Consider the following 16,158-nt stretch of genomic DNA (forward strand, 5'->3'; position numbering starts at 1 on the left):
GTGTCTGCCTCAACACACCAGTGTTTCATCCACTCATTCATTCACTATTCACACATTCATTCATTCATTCATTCATTCAAAAAGTGGGCTCCTCATACCTGCCCGATGGTTACCTTGAGCTCAGATCCAGGCACCCCAAAGTGAGCTTGGCCCAGTTCCTGCTCGGAGGAGTCCTCAGCTGGGCCTGCAGCCCTCATCACAAGCGTTCTGTTCCTTATAAATCACAGCTGAGGATAAGACCCCTCCCTGCTCCTCCTTCCTGCTCTTCCTCCTTCTGAGCCCATTCTGAGACTACCTCAGGTGAGCCCTATTCTATGTTCCCTGGAGGTGAGTCCGCCCCTCAGCACAGCACAGCACAGCCAGCTGGGCAAAACGGTTTTTCCCTTGCCCGTAACTGAGCACACGGGCTCATCAAGCCCTCTGCCATCAGACCATCACCTGCCTTGGAACACAAAACACTCGAGTCTCCGCGCCAGTCCCTGCAACCCAGGGAGCAGTGGGCTGACTGCCGGTTCTAACGAGTGCACAGTTTCAAGTTCACATTTGGGGAGCACTCAATTATTACCAGGTGCTAGGGATAAGCCCCCAAATAGGACACAATCCCACTGGGAAAGGAGAGGAAGGTTGTGAATGAGGTCTGTATAAAGTGCCCTGGGAGCTCAGAAGAGGGAGTGGAGCACAGAGAGAATGAGATCTGAGTGGCTTTGACAGGGCTCTGTGCGCAGGTGAGGAAGGAAAGAGAAGGAAACACACAAGGTGGAACAGCATGGGCAAAGTCCTGAGGCATGAGGCTGAAAGGCTTCACCACGACCGCGCCTGCCGAAGCTGATGGCATTGTTTTCCTGCCCCATCCCTGGGTGTCTCACGCTGTGGGGAGGAAGGAAAGGGAATTCTCATTTGGGGAACCCCTGCTGTGTCCCGACTCAACTCCAGCAGGGTGGGAAAGCTCCCTGGGTAAGGAACTGGGCTCTGGAAACAGAAGCGTGACTTGGAATTTCCACCCCACCACTGACAAACTCTGATCTCAGAAAGCTTTTCCCTCCCAGGCTCTGTTTTCCCATCTATATAATGGGCCTAACAGTAGTACCGCCCCCCGCCCAGGGTTGTCCTGAGGTTTGAATGAGGAGTCCCAAGCAGATCTTAGTGCATTAGCAGCACACACAAAGGCTGTGGTCCTCAAATGTAACAACACAAACATGTTGCCTGGGGAGCTACAAACACATAAGTCCTGGGATTCTATCACCAGCCATTCTGACCCCATCAGCCTGGAGTGGGGTCCAAGGAATCTGCATATTCAATCCCCCTCTCCCAGGATGGATGACTTGAAGACCACGCTTTGAGAAACAGCCACTCGGTAAGGCTTGCTGGTCCTGTCATTTATTTTCATTGTCTCGTTTCATCTTCCAGACAGCCTGCAAAGTCTGAACAGGTAACTCATTTCCCAGGTGAGGAAAGAGGCTCAGAGAGGCAAGTCAGCTGCCCAGGTCATACAGGCAGCAACGGGTCATGCTAGGATCCAAACCTGGGTCTGCAACCCTCACACCTGTACTTCCCCAAGCAGCGCTCCCTGCCGGGTCAGCCTTTATCCTGGCAGAGGCCGGGTGGTCGTCCCGGGCCTTGTCGTCCCACCCCCACTGCCTCCACTGTTGCTTCCTCCTCTGCTGCTAATCTGGTCTCACAGACCATCCCATTTCCTGCCGGCCCACCGCCGCCTTCCTTGCTCCCAATGTCACTTCCTGGCCTTGTGCCCTCCTGTTACCTCCTTTGCCTCCAGAGAGGTTGGAGCAGAGGCTGGGCAGTGCCAGAAATCAAGCATGAAATCCTCAGGGGGACCAAGGAGGCACCAGCCTCCCTCCTATAGTCTCAACTACCTCTGCTATGGTGACCCCCATGCCCACCCCTGGGGCCCACAGCTCATGCCTGGCTCACCATTCCTTTGTTTATGGACCACAGGAATAGTAGTTTTCAGGGCAGAGTCAACTTCGTCATGGACTGGGAGTACAAAGGGAATTGGCAGATGGTGCCAGGACAGGCCCTATCCCCATCTGCCACCAGCCCCAAGTCTGAGACCCAGCAGGACGCAATGCGCAGGCCAGTGTGTCCCCATGGGCATGTAGACCATGAGGACAGGCGGTCAACACGGGCGGGGGTGAGGGTGATGTGGACTGGTACACAGCAGACAGAGCACTGTCCTGGCTCCTCTGCGGCCAGCCCACCCTCTGGGCAGGAGAAAGCAGAGTTAATCCCGTTGGAGAAGGAAGTGCTGAGCTGTTGTTTGTTCATTCCACAATCGGCCATTGAATGTGCTGGATCCCACTCAGAATCCCGCCCCAAGGACTGTACTCCTTCCAGCAGGTCGCTCCTCATGCTCCAGCATCATCTGTCTTCCCGTCTGCTGGATCCTCCCTGGGGATATGAGCGTGCTGCCATAGTTTAAAAAAATAAAAGAAAAAACCCTCCCACTTCTCTGCTCCCATTCACTGTAAGAGTTGGGGAAGGAGCTACAGTCACACATGACTCCACGTCCCCATCCCCCTTTCTCTAGCTCCTCCAATCTGTCTCGTCTACCTTTTCCTGTTTAACCTGTTCTGGTCACAGTCATTGACGACCTCATCTTCCAAATCCAAAGTGAAGTCTCAGCCCTCATGCTCCCCAGGCTGACCCACTGACCACTCCCCTGCCCTCCTCCTCTGCCCTCTCCTGGCATTCCTCCTTCATCGTGGGACCCTCTTCTAATGGATCCTCAAATGTCAGAGGGTCCGAGGCCTCCCTCCCGCCAAGCTCATCCATGCCCATGGCCTCAGATGCCAGCCATAAGCTCATGGGTTCCAAACCTCGACTCCAGGCTGGACTCACCCGTCTCCCGCCCCAACCTGACACCTCTACCTGGGTATCTAATGAGCATCTCAAACTCAACCTGCCTGAGATAGAGGAATCACTATCCCCTCCTCCTCCAAAAATATCCTTCCATCTCACTCCCCATCTCCTGCTCTGATTTACTAAACAGCCCTGGGTCCTGTCTTTCTCAGGGTCTCTGCTTGCCCAGTTATATAATAAAACAAGTTTGGGACTTCCCAAACATTCACCCATGGAAAAACAGAAGCAAGTCTTCAAAGGACAGATTCCCAGGGTCTGCCCTGGGAGATTCCAAATCAGTTGATCTGGGTCGAGCCCAGTCCTCTGTAGTTTTGAGAAGCTCCTCCTATGTCTCTCCTGGTCAGCAGAATCTCGGCCCCTCCCTTTCCCCAGCCTCTTGGTTCTGCTGGGCTCTGATCCAGCCTCAGCGTCACTGTCTTCCACGCCCCTCTTTGACTCTCGTTTATGTCAAAAGCCTTGTGAGGATGAGGCTGTGATTATCCCCATTTTACAGATGAGGAAACTGTGGCTCCAGGATGACACGACTGGCCCAAGGTCACATCAGAAGCAGAGCTGGGTCACTTGACTCCACCCAATATCCCTAAATGAAAATGTCCCCTACAGACCAAGGCTGGTGCCTTAGAGCTGGAGTCCACGCCCACCCTGACCGGGAGAAGCCAACCTGGTCCTCCAGAGCCAAGAGCTGCTGTCCTTTCCCATCTCCTGAAGCCTCCCTATCACCTTTAAAGTCCATTCCCACAAAGACATCATGGGGTCACCACAGAAAATCAAATTCTGAGGCTAGGCTGACCCCAACTAGATTTTTGGCTCTGTTATACCCCAGCTGGGTGGACAAGCACCTTAAACCCACTGAGCCTCAGCTTCCCAGGCTATAAAATGGGGGTGATGACACCTGCCTGCAGCATCCCAAGGCGGGTTAAATGTGATGCTGCACCCACGGGTCCCCACAGCCAGGCTCTTGGCAGGTGCTGGGCTCAGAGTCCCAGAGCTGAGGCCGGGCATTGGGGTTGAAGTGGGGTGCCCCAGGCGGGGTCCAGGGCCAGCCCTCTGTGGAGACAGCCATCCGGGGCTGAGGCGGCCGCCCACCGGGGGACCTGCCTATCTGCAGCCAGCCCAGCCCTCACAAAGGAACAATAACAGGAAACCATCCCGGGGGGAAGTGGGCCAGGGCCAGCTGGAAAACCTGAAGGGGAGGCAGCCAGACCTCCCTCGCCAGCGGGGTGTGGCTCCCCTCCAGAGACGGTTGGCTGACGGGCTCCACAGAGCTCCACTCACGCTCAGCCCTGGACGGACAGGCAGTCCAACGGAACAGAAACATCCCTCAGCCCACAGGCACGGTGAGTGGGGGCTCCCACACTCCCCTCCACCCCAGACCCGCCACCCTGCGCCCGAGGTGGGAGGGTCCTCAGCTTCCCCATCTGTAGAATGGGCATCGTCCCGCTCCCAGGACAGAGAGGCTCCTCGAGGGCATGCTGGGCCTCCTTGAGGCTCAGAGCAGGGCCGGGGAAGGTGCACCCAGAGGTGGTGCCAAGGGCACAAATGGGCATCTTGGGGCTGAAGGGGGAAGGGCAAGGGCTCGGCTCTCCCACAACTGCACTCTCCAACTCAAAAAGTCCCACTGGCCTTCCTCCGTGCCAGGCTCAGAGAAGGCAGGATTCTGCCCCAGTTGCCCAGCATGCCGGGGCAGAGGACTGGCACCCAGGCCTTGGCCTCCCCTCCGTGCCCTTACCCTTACTGGAGAGGATTTACGAAGTCCTGACACCACCCTCCTCAGCCCCCCACCCATACGCCACTAAAGCTCTATGCTGGGATCTGGGGAGGGGCCCTGAAAGGGGAGCTCAGAGCCTCGGCCCCTCTCTATCAAGCCAGCGCTCCCATTTCAGGATAGGCAAGCTGAGCACTGGCTCTGGGCACCTGCGGTCCTGCCTTTCCCTGCCCAAACACCATCGGGGCCCGCTATGTGTCTAGGGAGCTGTAGTCTGGACAGTGGCCCACCATTCCTCCCCCAGGCACCCTTTCAAAGGCTAGGGCCCAAGAGCCCCAAGGCCCTCACAGCTCAGGAAGTGCCCTGGAAGCAGGAGGTCTGGGCCAAGAGCCTGGCCTGGAGACAACTGCCCTGGGTACAGATCCCAGCTCTGCCATTTGCTCTGGGGTGACCTTGGGAAGGTTACCCAGAGTTTCCAAACCACAGTGGGGAACAAGCGATGATGTGGAGTTCATTATTTTACCATTAACAACTCCACAAGGTAGATATATTATTTCTTTATATTTCAGTGAAAGCAACTGAGCTTTGGAAACATATGAGCCGGTGTGGGGATTTGAACCAGGATCTCATACTCCAAAGCCCAGGCTCTTTCCCCAGATCTCAAGTGCCTCGTCTGTGAAATGCAGAAACAGTGTTTCCTTAGTCAATTAAGTGAGGTGATCTAAATCCCTGGTGCTGGGAATGGCACATAACATGGGATCTTTAAGGAATAGTGGCTGGATTTTCCTGCTAGCCCAGAGCCGATCCTGACTGTGAACGTCATAAAGGTTTTGACCCTTGAGGTATGGTAACACCCCATCAGGGAGGGGTCCTCAGGTGCCCAGCAGGTACCAGGAAGGGGGTGCAAGTGAGAGGACATTGCGAGCACCTCTGGGCACCTGCTCCATGCCAGGCTCCCTCCCCAGCGTGGACGTTTCTCATGTGTGATGGGCAGATAGGATTCTGACCAGAGAGGAAGGCCATTCCCAGGGAGGCAGCTCTGAGGAGTTGAGGGTGTACCTGGAAGGCTCTTTCACCACAGGCCACTGGAGCCCGGGCCAGGAGCCCTGGTCCATCCTGAGGTGGTGGGGAGCCTGGGACTCTCCTCTGCCTGCCCTGGAGGGCAGCGAGTATCCTCCAAGGGGCCCAAGAGCTGCTGAGTCCCTGAGCGGCCCTACCAATTTCAGCTTACGGTGATGAGGGGTAGGGGAGGTGTATACTGGCTTGGAAGGGGTTAAGCTGCCTGCCTGCAGCCTCAGCCTGAGCTATTGTGTTGCTAAACAAGGGCCGGACATGAAGGCAGGAAGCCAGAGGGGGCCACACATTTTCTGCAAAGTTGGATGATTCACTGCTGACTCGGGGACACCCAGGGGACACAGCGGACACCGTCCCAGGAAAAATCTTGGGCCTTTTTGCCCATATGGACCCATGCCTGTTCCCTGCATCCTCTCTCTGCACCCCCTCAGTCACGCTGAAGCAACTAGAATTCCCATTTGACAGATGGGACCACCAAGGCTGAGGGAAGCTGTGCAGCCAGGCCAAGGTCACACAACCAACACAAGGTAGAAGCAGGGTGTGAGTGCGGTCCCTTCTGACCCACAATCCATGCCACACTCCACAGTGAAGCTCAGAGAGGGGAAAAGCAGAGCACTCCAGGCCACAGAGGCAGGCACAGGGACAAGCCAGGAGCCCAGTGACACCAGGGGAAGGAATGTTCTAGGAGGCAGGTTCTGCCCTCAGGAGCTTCACCTCTGGCTGAGGAGATACTAAAAAGTCTGTCCTGATCCAGGTTCGAGCTGGTGTTAAGTGGGTAAATCATGAAGGGCTTGCTGGAGGAAGAGTGGGAATCCCAGGTGCTAGGAGGCCTTGGGCAGCCCCTCTGCAGCCTGGGCCTCAGTCTTCCCATCTCTTGAGAGTAGGGGATGCTCCCTAAACTAATTCAGGGACTTCCAGATTGTCTGCCTTGGACCACAGCAAAACAGTCAGATCCTGGCAGGTCCAGATACTGGAAGGACGAGGAAGTGGGACCCGGGGGCAGGCCGGGCGGGTGGTGAATGAGATTTCCTTCTGCAGAGGAACAGAAAGAGTAGGAGGTGGGCCCAGAGTAGAGCCAGGAAATGAGGTCAAGTGTAAGTCGGCCAGTCAAAACCACACCCACCAGGCTGGAGAGGGCGGGTAGATAGGAGTCAAGACACCCACACCCTTACTGGGCACCTACTGTGTGCCAGGCTTTACACTCATGATCTCATTTAATCGTCCTCCCCAGGGAGGCGGCTACTGTTGCCTCCATTACAGATAAGGAAGCTGAGGCTCAGCAAGCAAGAGATGAACCCAAGGTCACACAGCTCCCGAGCAGTTGGGCAGGTTCAAACAGGCAGGTGCAAGGGCCTCATTCTGTTCCCCACACTGCCCTCATAGTCCCAGACAAAGTCAGGAAGCCCAAAGGAGGCTGGAAGCCTCCTTAGCATGGGAAGTTTGGAGCTGTCCCTTTAGAAGGCAAGGGGATAGACTAGATGACCCGGAGCCCAGAGATTCCAGCACAAATTTGTTTCACATCACAAAATAGGTCTGGCCAACTGGTACCCTCTACCTTCATCCAGTGGGAATGAACTTGAACTCAGCCCCTGAATCCTCAACACAGTCTATGAGGATCCTCAATACAGTCTTTGGGTGATTGATTTGTGATGTCTGCCATAGGTGTGGAAAGGGGCATGTGGCAAGCTGAGTTCTGTTCTGCCAGCACTGTCTTAAGAGGTGCCCTGCTCAGGGGTGTTTGCATACTCACTGGGGACTCTTTTTTTTTTTTTTTTTTTTTTTTTTTTTTTTTGAGACAGAGTTCTGCTCCTGTTGTCCAGGCTGGAGTGCAATCGCGCGATCTCGGCTCACTGCAACCTCTGCCTCCCAGATTCAAGCGATTCTCCTGCTTCAATCTCCCAAGTAGCTAGGATTACAGGCATGTGCTACCATGCCCAGCTAATTTTGTATTTTTAGTAGAGATGGTGTTTCACCATGTTGGCCAGGCTGGTTTTGAACTCCTGACCTCAGGTGATCCACTGGCCTTGGCCTCCCAAAGTGCTGGGATTTACAGGTGTGAGCCACCACGCCCAGCCAGGGACTCTTAAGAAGGATAATTTTGTTGTCCCTAAAGGATCAAAACCCTATCGGTGGTCTTTTGGGCAGTCCCATGGCAGCCCATCCCATGGGCCATCAGAGGAGCTATCTGGGAGCAAGGAGGAGCTTCTTTGAGTTATACCAACAATGGTACCTACTCTGACCACCCTACGTGTTGTCTGAAAATACACAGATTTGTTTCTAAATCCTGTGAGTGGGGAGGGAGTGGGTGGCAAGACCAGAACTGGAGCTGGCACCAGGCTGACAGGCAGCACGTCCAGGTCTGGGGCGTTGAGTTCATGCACCCAGGTATGGCATGAAGTGAACTCTCAGGCCCAGAACCTGCCTGGGCAGAGATAGGCCAGGAGGCAGAGGCTGTGCTGGTGGCAGGTGGCAATCAGAAGACCTCATGGAGTAGGCAGTCTGGGGCTTGAGAAGAAGTAAAGCGCTAACCCAGGAGACAGCAAAGAAGGGCATTCCAGGCAGAAGGAACAGCCTGGGCAAAAAGCCTGCTGCTGAGAGGAAGGGCACTGTGCACTTCAGAAACTTCTAGCTCTCCTCGAGGCTGGAAGGGACAGGGAAGCGGAAGAGAGGAGAGCTGGCAGGGTGGGCAGGGGACAATCATGCTAGGCCTTGAGGGCTGGCTGAGGAGTTAGACATCCTCCAGCAGGGAGCGAGGAGGCTATTGGCAGAACCTAATGGGAGGGGAGCAGGTCTGGGACCCACAGGAGCCTATCCCAGGGCCAAACTGAGCCACAAACCAGGAGGAAGCAGAAGGGGCCAGGTCATAGCTGCCTGGCCAAATCCCATTCCCGAGGCTCCCAGGGCCTCACCCTTCATCCTCCCAATGTCTGTGGCTGCCAAGACCCGGCTTTAAATGCCTGAGCTCAAGCAGACCATTTGAGAGTCCCCGGAGAGTTTGAGGGTCACTGGGTCCCAGCCCTGTCCTGGACTGAGATTTGAGCTGTGGAATAGGAAGGCAGTGGGGAGAGCTGCCGGGGGCCACACACGGAGCTGGGTCTTCAGCGCCCGCACTCCAGCAGGCACACCTCCTGCATGTTCTAGGCCGGCTCCTCCCAGTGCCCTGCCCCTCATCCCTGACCCCAGGCCTCTGGGCTGGAGTCCAGAGCCTGCGGGAGGCTGGGCTGGGATCCTAGCTGAAAGTGGGTGTGCTGGGGGTCAGGGAGGAGAGCAGCCAGGCCTGCAAAGAGGAGCCCTGCAGGAGTTGGCCTGGGCAGGTGCCTGTGGCCAGGGCTGTGCACTCACGAAGGCATGTTTGAGGGTGTCACAGGTCCATGAGGCCTCCAGACGTCATGTGTGTGTTCTGGACCTGGAGCCTTCCTCTGCCCCGCCCCTGAGGCCCTCCAGCCTATTGAAAACCCCGCACACTGCAAAGCCCAGACTTGGCCCCTGGAATTGAAGGCTTGAGTGGGGCTCTGGTCAGATCAAGGGGCAGGGGTCTTCCTGGTGCTCAGGGGCAGGACCAGCCCAGGGGCTGAGGGGCTGGGCCAGCCCACTGAGGGGCTCCCATCTGGGTCCAGACTTCCTATGTCCTATTTAGCTACAAAGCCAGGGGTCCCAGGGAGTCCCAAGAAGAGCAGCTCTAGCCCCTCCCCTCCCCTGCCCTGCCCTCCCCTCCCTTCCCTTCCTCTTCTCTTGTATCCCTAGCCTCTCTTTTTGACACTGTAACTCACACAGAGCTGAGCCGATCTCACAGCCCCTTGGAGGCAGAACCCCAGATAGATGGATGCCCACAAAGGGAAAGGGACCAAAGGGAGCTTTGTGTGATGTCCCACGGTGGGTCAGTGAGAGGCAGGACTCACTCCGAGGACTGTGGTCCTCAGACCCATCAGGGCCCTCCCAGTCTGTATACTCCCACAGCCTCCTCTATTTGTCCATCAAAGCGCATGTCACAATTTCAAACTGCGTTTTTCACCACATGACTGGCATCCCTGTCTCCCATGGAAGTGGAGCCTGTGTTTATTCCAGCATGGAATTAAGTGCTTAGCACATAGTAGATACTCAATAAATGTTTGCTGCATGACTGCATAACCCCAGGACTCTAGAGAGGGCTTCAGAGAAGTGGTGACATGTGTTGTAAATCTAGGCAGAGGAGAGAGGACAGCAAGTGCACGGGCAGGGAGGATGAAACAAAGCCTGGTGGAGTGGGGAGCTTCCCAGAGAGTTAACATCCTGTGGGCCGGAGCTATGCCTGGAGGCTCACCAGGCACCTGCAGACCCAGACAGGCAGCTGGAGAGGAGCAGAAAGAGCCACAGGAGCCCCACCCTTTTCTCAGGCTGCCCAGGTGACTCAGCCTTCGGAGGACCCCTCAGTCCCCAGGCCTGGCCTCGGTGTCTGGGTTCTGATCCCAGTGGCCCCACCCACGGTAGATATAGATACAGACCTGGACCCCAGAGGCCTCTGAGGTCCTAGCCTCCCATGGGAGCATGGTGGAGCCCAGTTCCCCCTATTCTCCAAGGCTCCCCTGCTGCTTATCCTGGGCTCCATGCCCACTCACCAGGGGATTCGGACCACTGACTCCATCCTCTCATTTTGGGTCCTCCAGACCTCCCCAGACTGATGGAGGGTACAGAGGGCCCATCCTCCTCCATTTGGAACTGCCCCCAAACCCTCTCACATGGCTCCGGGGACAGCAGCATCAACAAGCATCCTGGATGCCTGAGACACGGGCAGGTACCTGGCCTCGGCGTGCTCAGCACCTACACCTGAGTTGCCAAGCGTGGCCCCTCCCTGCTCAACGCTGTGATCAGGCAGTTGCTGGGCTGCTCAGCTGGGAATTTCTGAACATGGAAATCACTTCCAAAATCCTCAGACCCTCTGAATGTCTGGGGTGCCCCAAATCTACCTGGCAACAGCTTGAGTCTCTCTGGAAACTGCTGAGAATAACCGAGAGACATGACTCTTACCTGCCGAAAGGAAACAGGCTAAAATGAAAAAAGGGCTATGACCACATCTCCAGAGGCTGCAGCCAAGAGAAATTCAGTTTTCAGCTGTGGCTGCAGCAGATCTGACTGGCCCAGTTTCCTCTGCATCAGGATGGGGAGGAGCAACTGTCTGACAAGACCCTTCCCTGCAGCCCCCATTTGTTAGCCTTTTTTTTTTGGGAGACGAAGTCTTGCTCTGTTGCCTGTCACCCAGGCTGGAGTGCAGTGGCAGGATCTCAATTCACTGCAACCCCCGCCTCCCAGGTTCAAGTGATTCTCGTGCCTCAGTCCCTCAAGTAACTGGCACTATAGGCACGCGCCACCATGCCAGGCTAATTTTTGTATTTTTTAGTAGAGGCAAGTTTTCACCATGTTGCCCAGGCTGGTCTCAAACTCCTGACCTCAAGTGATCCACCCAAAGTTAGTTGGCCAGATTTCTAACACAAAGGGCAAAAGACACAAATGAATGTGGCTTTTCAGTTGGGAAGGTCCCACAGGTGTCTCGGAGATTGAGTATAGAAGGAGCCTAGGATTTAGAAAAAGATCGATCTGGTGAGGGTTCCAGATCCACCATTCATGAGTTGTTTGTCTCTGAGCCTCAGTTTTCTCATCTGAGAAATGGGAATGATAAGTCCTACATCCTGGGGATAGTGTGAAAATTAAATGCGCTGGCATGGATAAAGACCAAGCACTGAGAATAGTTGATTATTATTACATGAGAATGTCCCCACAGAGATAGAGAGTGGGTGGCATGATGCAAAAAGCACGATTTTTGGGGAAAGACAGCCTAAGTTCAAATCCTGGCTCCACTTCCTGTGGCTATGTGACCTGAGATAACTTATTCTACCTCTCTGAGCCCCCATTTCTTTACCTGCAAAATGGGAATACAGACAACTACCTAGAAGGGTTGTTGCAAGGTTTAAATACAATAACGTGTGTCTCAGGGGAGTGCTCAGGGATGTCAGCCCTCCCCCACCGTCCCAGTCAAGAAAGAACTGTCTTGGGAGGGTGCTCAAGGCTCTGGTATGGGGGTGCAAATGGGATTACATGATCCCTGGCTCCCAAATGCCCCCAACCCAAGGTCCTGCCCCTCACCAACAGCTGACTGATGAGAGCTGAGTACTCAGACCTCCCTCTGTCCTGGCAAATGACACACAGGTGCTGTGGGGTGACTCTGCGAGAGCCAGTCCCAGCCCTGTTGGAGGGCAGGAGCTTGAGGGTGGCCCATGTGCTCCAAGGGACTTCTCTCCAGAGCTAGCAGCAGGGCCCCTGCTGGACACAGAACAGAATCCAAGGGGCTTTTCTGCACCTTCAGAGAACTTACTCTACCTCTCTGAGCCCCCATTTTGTTATGTGGGGCCAGGCAAAGCCCACTGAGGAGTTAATGTCCCCCCAGGAGCCATGTGGTCCCAGCCTGTGATTGGTGGACTCTGCCTTGCTGAAGTCTGGTGTAGGTATAGTCATGCATCTTTTTTTATTTTTTTCCCAAATCAAAGAAGGAACCTCGTTTTATTCTGAATGTGTTAGTTTTGACCCCCTTCACCCTGAAATTTTCTTTCTTTAAAAATTTTATTGGCTGGGCGCGGTGGCTCAAGCCTGTAATCCCAGCACTTTGGGAGGCCGAGACTGGCGGATCACGAGGTCAGGGGATCGAGACCATCCTGGCTAACACGGTGAAACCCCGTCTCTACTAAAAGATACAAAAAATTAGCCGGGCGAGGTGGTGGGCGCCTGTAGTCCCCGCTACTCGGAAAGTTGAGGCAGGAGAATGGCGTGAACCCGGGAGGCGGAGCTTTCAGTGAGCTGAGATCCGGCCACTGCACTCCAGCCTGGGCGACAGAGCGAGACTCCATCTCAAAAAAAAAAAAAAAAAAAAAAATTATTTATTTATTTTTATGACTATACTTTAAGTTCTAGGGTACATGTGCACAATGTGCAGTTTTGTTACATATGTATACATGTGCCATGTTGGTGTGCTGCACCCGTTAACTCGTCGTTTACATTAGGTGTATCTCCTAATGCTATCCCTCCTCCCTCCCCCCGAGCCCACGGCAGGCCCCGGTGTGTGATATGCATCTTAATGACTGGGATACACTCTGAAAAACGAGTTCAGGTGATTTCGCTGTTGTGCAAACATCAGAGTGTGCTTACACAAACAAATCTGGATCGTATAACCTGCTGCACACCTGGGCTGGATGGTACAGTCTATTGCTCTTAGGCTCCATACCTGTGCAGCATGGTACTGTACTAAATGCTGTAGCCAATTTTAACACGACAGCAAGTATTCATGTATCTAAACATATCTAAATACAGGCAAGATACAGTAAAAATCCCATGTAAAAGATAAAAAAGGAACCTGTAATCCCAGCACTTTGGGAGGCCAACGCAGGAGGATCACTTCAGGCAGGAGTTCAAGACCAGCTTGGGCAACATAGTCAGACCCCTCCGCACTCCAACCATCTCTACAAAAAAATTTAAAAATTAGCCAGATGTGCTGGCACGTACCTCCTCACGGGGCTGAGATGGGAGAATTGCTTGAGCCCAGGAGTTTGAGGCTGTAGTGAGCCACACACACATTCATATTCCACTCCACACACATTCACACCACACTCCAGCCTGGGTGACAGAGGGAGACTCAATCTAAAAAAAAAAAAAAAAAAGAGAGATAAAAAATGGTATACCTCTCTGTGGTACTTACCGTGAGTGGAGCTTCCAGGACTAGAAATTCCTCTGGGCGAGTCAGGAAGTGAGTGGCCTACGACATCACTTCACCCTGCCATAGACTTAATAAACACTGTACACTTAGCTTCACTAAATTTACTTAAAAATATTTTTCTCTCATCAATAAGAAATTAACTTTAGTTTATTATTAGGGTAGTGCAAAAGTAATTGCTGTTTTTACCATTAAAAAAAAAAAAAGCCACCGGGTGCGGTGGCTCATGCCTGTAATCCCAGCACTTTGGGAGGCTGATGCGGGCGGATTGCCTGAGGTCAGGAGTTTGAGACCAACCTGGCCAACATGGTGAAACCCCATTTCTACTAAAAATACAAAAAAAAAAAAAAAAAAAAAAGATTAGCCAGGCGTGGGGTCAGGCGTCTGTAGACACAGCTACTTGGGAGGCTGAGCCAGGAGAATGACTTGCACCTGGGAGGCAGAGGTTGCAGTGAGCTGAGATCGCACCACTGCACTCCAGAACAAAACTTGTCTTAAAGGAAAAATAATAAATAAATAAATAAAGCACACAATTACTTGTGTACCACCCTAATATAACATTTTTTATAAAGTTGGTCTACACTAGCATCACCCCAAACACAAGTAATGACTTGTGCTACGACGTCACGATGGCTGCGGTGTCACTAGGGCAGAGGAGTTTTTAGCTCCATTAAAACCTTAGGGGACCACAGTCGTATGTGCAGTCCATTGTTGACCAAAAAGTCATTTTGCAGCACACGACTGTATTTATCCATTTGACTGCTGGCTGCGGTCAGCCATAGGGATCACTAACCCGTCCCAACAGGCCCCAGGAAAGAGAAAAGCACATTCCCGTTCACTGTATTAGAGATAGGGTTCCCAGCTGGAAACAGAGCGAACCCTGGGAGGCCAATTGAAGAGACTTTATGAAGGGACTGCTACAGAGAGGTGGGCTGCCTTAAGGAAACCAACCACTGCCTGCACAGAGGTAGGCTCGGATGTTGAGGTACCCAGAGACCAGCAACAGCGCTTCTGCCTGGAATTCCCTTCCCTTTCCTGGCAGTCCTGTGGCTGGCACTCAGATGTGGGCTGAAACGTCAGCTCTCCCAGAGGCCTTCCTGGCCTCACAGGCCCAGTCAGCTGCCCCCTCACTCTCTGTGGCACCTCCCATTGTAATTCCTTGAACATCTCTGATCGCCAACTGATATGTTTCCTCATTGACTTACTTATTTTCCTGTTGTTCCCATTATTGCACACTCCCCAAGAGCAGGCTCCATCTGTCTCACTCACTGAGGCACCCCCACTGCCTAGCATGGAGCCCATCATGCAGCAGGCACCCAGCACCTATCAGCTCAGAGCCTGGGCGCTCACCCTGTCCTGTTTGCCCTGAGAACTCTCCCTCTCCCTGTTTCTCATTTTCGCTTCTGTCTGTTTCACTTTGTCATCTTTGAGTCACTTCTCATTTGAGGGAGGAAGAAAGAATCAAGACTTGCACTTCCTTTCTGGACAAAGAAGGAAATGAGCCACAGGGTCTGGACCCAGTGAGGCTGGGGTAGGGGTCATGCCTGCTGCCTCCCCTGAGTCAGGGACCAGCTTCTTGGCCAGGACTCCCAATCTGCCCCCCTTCTTCTCTAAGCCTTTGCTCACCACCTTCCTCCTGCCTAGAGCATCCTTCAAGGGCCTCAAGTCTCTTCCAGGTTGACCCCCTCATTTATGGCTGAGAAACTGAGGCCCAGAGGGGTCAGGGCATCCCCCAGGCATATGGCACCTGCATTCTGGGGCCTATCCCCACCCGGGGAGTCCACTTCCTCCAGGGCCAGAGACAGGAACCAGAAGGCAGGGGCCGTCGATACTAAAATCAGTGGGTCCAGAGGTCAGCTGGCCCAGCACAGACACCCTCAGCCCTCACTGAGGTCAGCCCGGCGCCAGTAAATCAGGGGAAATGTTACTAGAGTTTACAAACCTCTTGTGATGTACAGAGTCCAGCCTCTCCCTGTGGCCAGGCAGGAGACAGTCAAGGGAGGAGGCCATCCCATCCAGCACCTTGTAGATCCTTATGTGCCTCCAGATGTGAGCCCTGGTTCCCTCTCCCACCCACCTGTTCTTCCTCTACATCATCCCAGGAGCTGCAAGTCAGTAACACAGGGACCCCGGAGGGTGGAAAGACAGAGTCAGGGCTGAGAGAACATGCTAATGGCCAAGGTCACAGCCCGCACTCCTCATGGGGCAGTAGAGAAAACCCCTGTTCCTGGAATTCAGCATGAAGCCAGGCCTTGATCTCTGGTTAACCCACATCCATACCCTACAGACCTGCCTTCGAGACTGTGCATCCTGTGCAACTGTACAGGGCTTGCATTTCAAAGGGCCTCATGCTTGGTTTAATGTTCTGTCTCCTTCTTAAAATTCTTTTGCACTGGGCCACACAAATTATGAAGCCATTCCTATGAACCCAGACCCTCAACTCACCACCCCACCCACCCCTGCTCTTCTGACAGCAAAGCTGACCACTCACTGTAAGATCTGGAGTGAAGGGCTGGCCCTCAGGGTTAAGACAGTTGGATTTTCCTAAGAGCCTTCTGAAGACAGAATCAATGCAAAGTTGTCAAAGGGGCTTTCAGGCAGGAGGACGTCTGCCGAGAGGAGGCTTTAAATCCTACCCCATAGCAGCTGCTGGGACAAGGGAAAGCAGGAGGAAAGGACTTGAACTTCTGGGCCAGACAACCTTGGTTCAAATCCTGGCTGTGCTCCTTACAGTTTAGGTGATTTCAGGAATGTTCCGAAACCTCTC

General features: G+C 53.9%; 1 protein-coding gene and 1 long non-coding RNA gene across 2 annotated transcripts in view; one reads left to right on the top strand and one right to left on the bottom strand.

Annotated features, from left to right (window-relative positions):
* Window positions 1–4,146: 4,146 nt before the first annotated feature.
* Window positions 4,147–16,158, top strand: part of CDH5 (cadherin 5) — a 38,559-nt gene continuing 26,547 nt past the window's right edge. Inside the window, exon 1 of the mRNA XM_001082641.5 lies at window positions 4,147–4,214. The gene's annotated coding sequence lies outside the window, so the exon portion shown is untranslated. The remainder of the gene's footprint in view (window positions 4,215–16,158) is intronic.
* On the bottom strand, window positions 7,784–13,917 carry LOC144337619 (uncharacterized). The gene is made up of 2 exons (XR_013410978.1): window positions 13,868–13,917; window positions 7,784–10,893 (listed from the first exon to the last, which is right to left on the bottom strand). It is a non-coding gene; the product is annotated as an uncharacterized LOC144337619 (long non-coding RNA).

This window comes from Macaca mulatta, chromosome 20 (genome assembly GCF_049350105.2).
Source record: "Macaca mulatta isolate MMU2019108-1 chromosome 20, T2T-MMU8v2.0, whole genome shotgun sequence".
Taxonomy (NCBI): Eukaryota; Metazoa; Chordata; class Mammalia; order Primates; family Cercopithecidae; genus Macaca; species Macaca mulatta.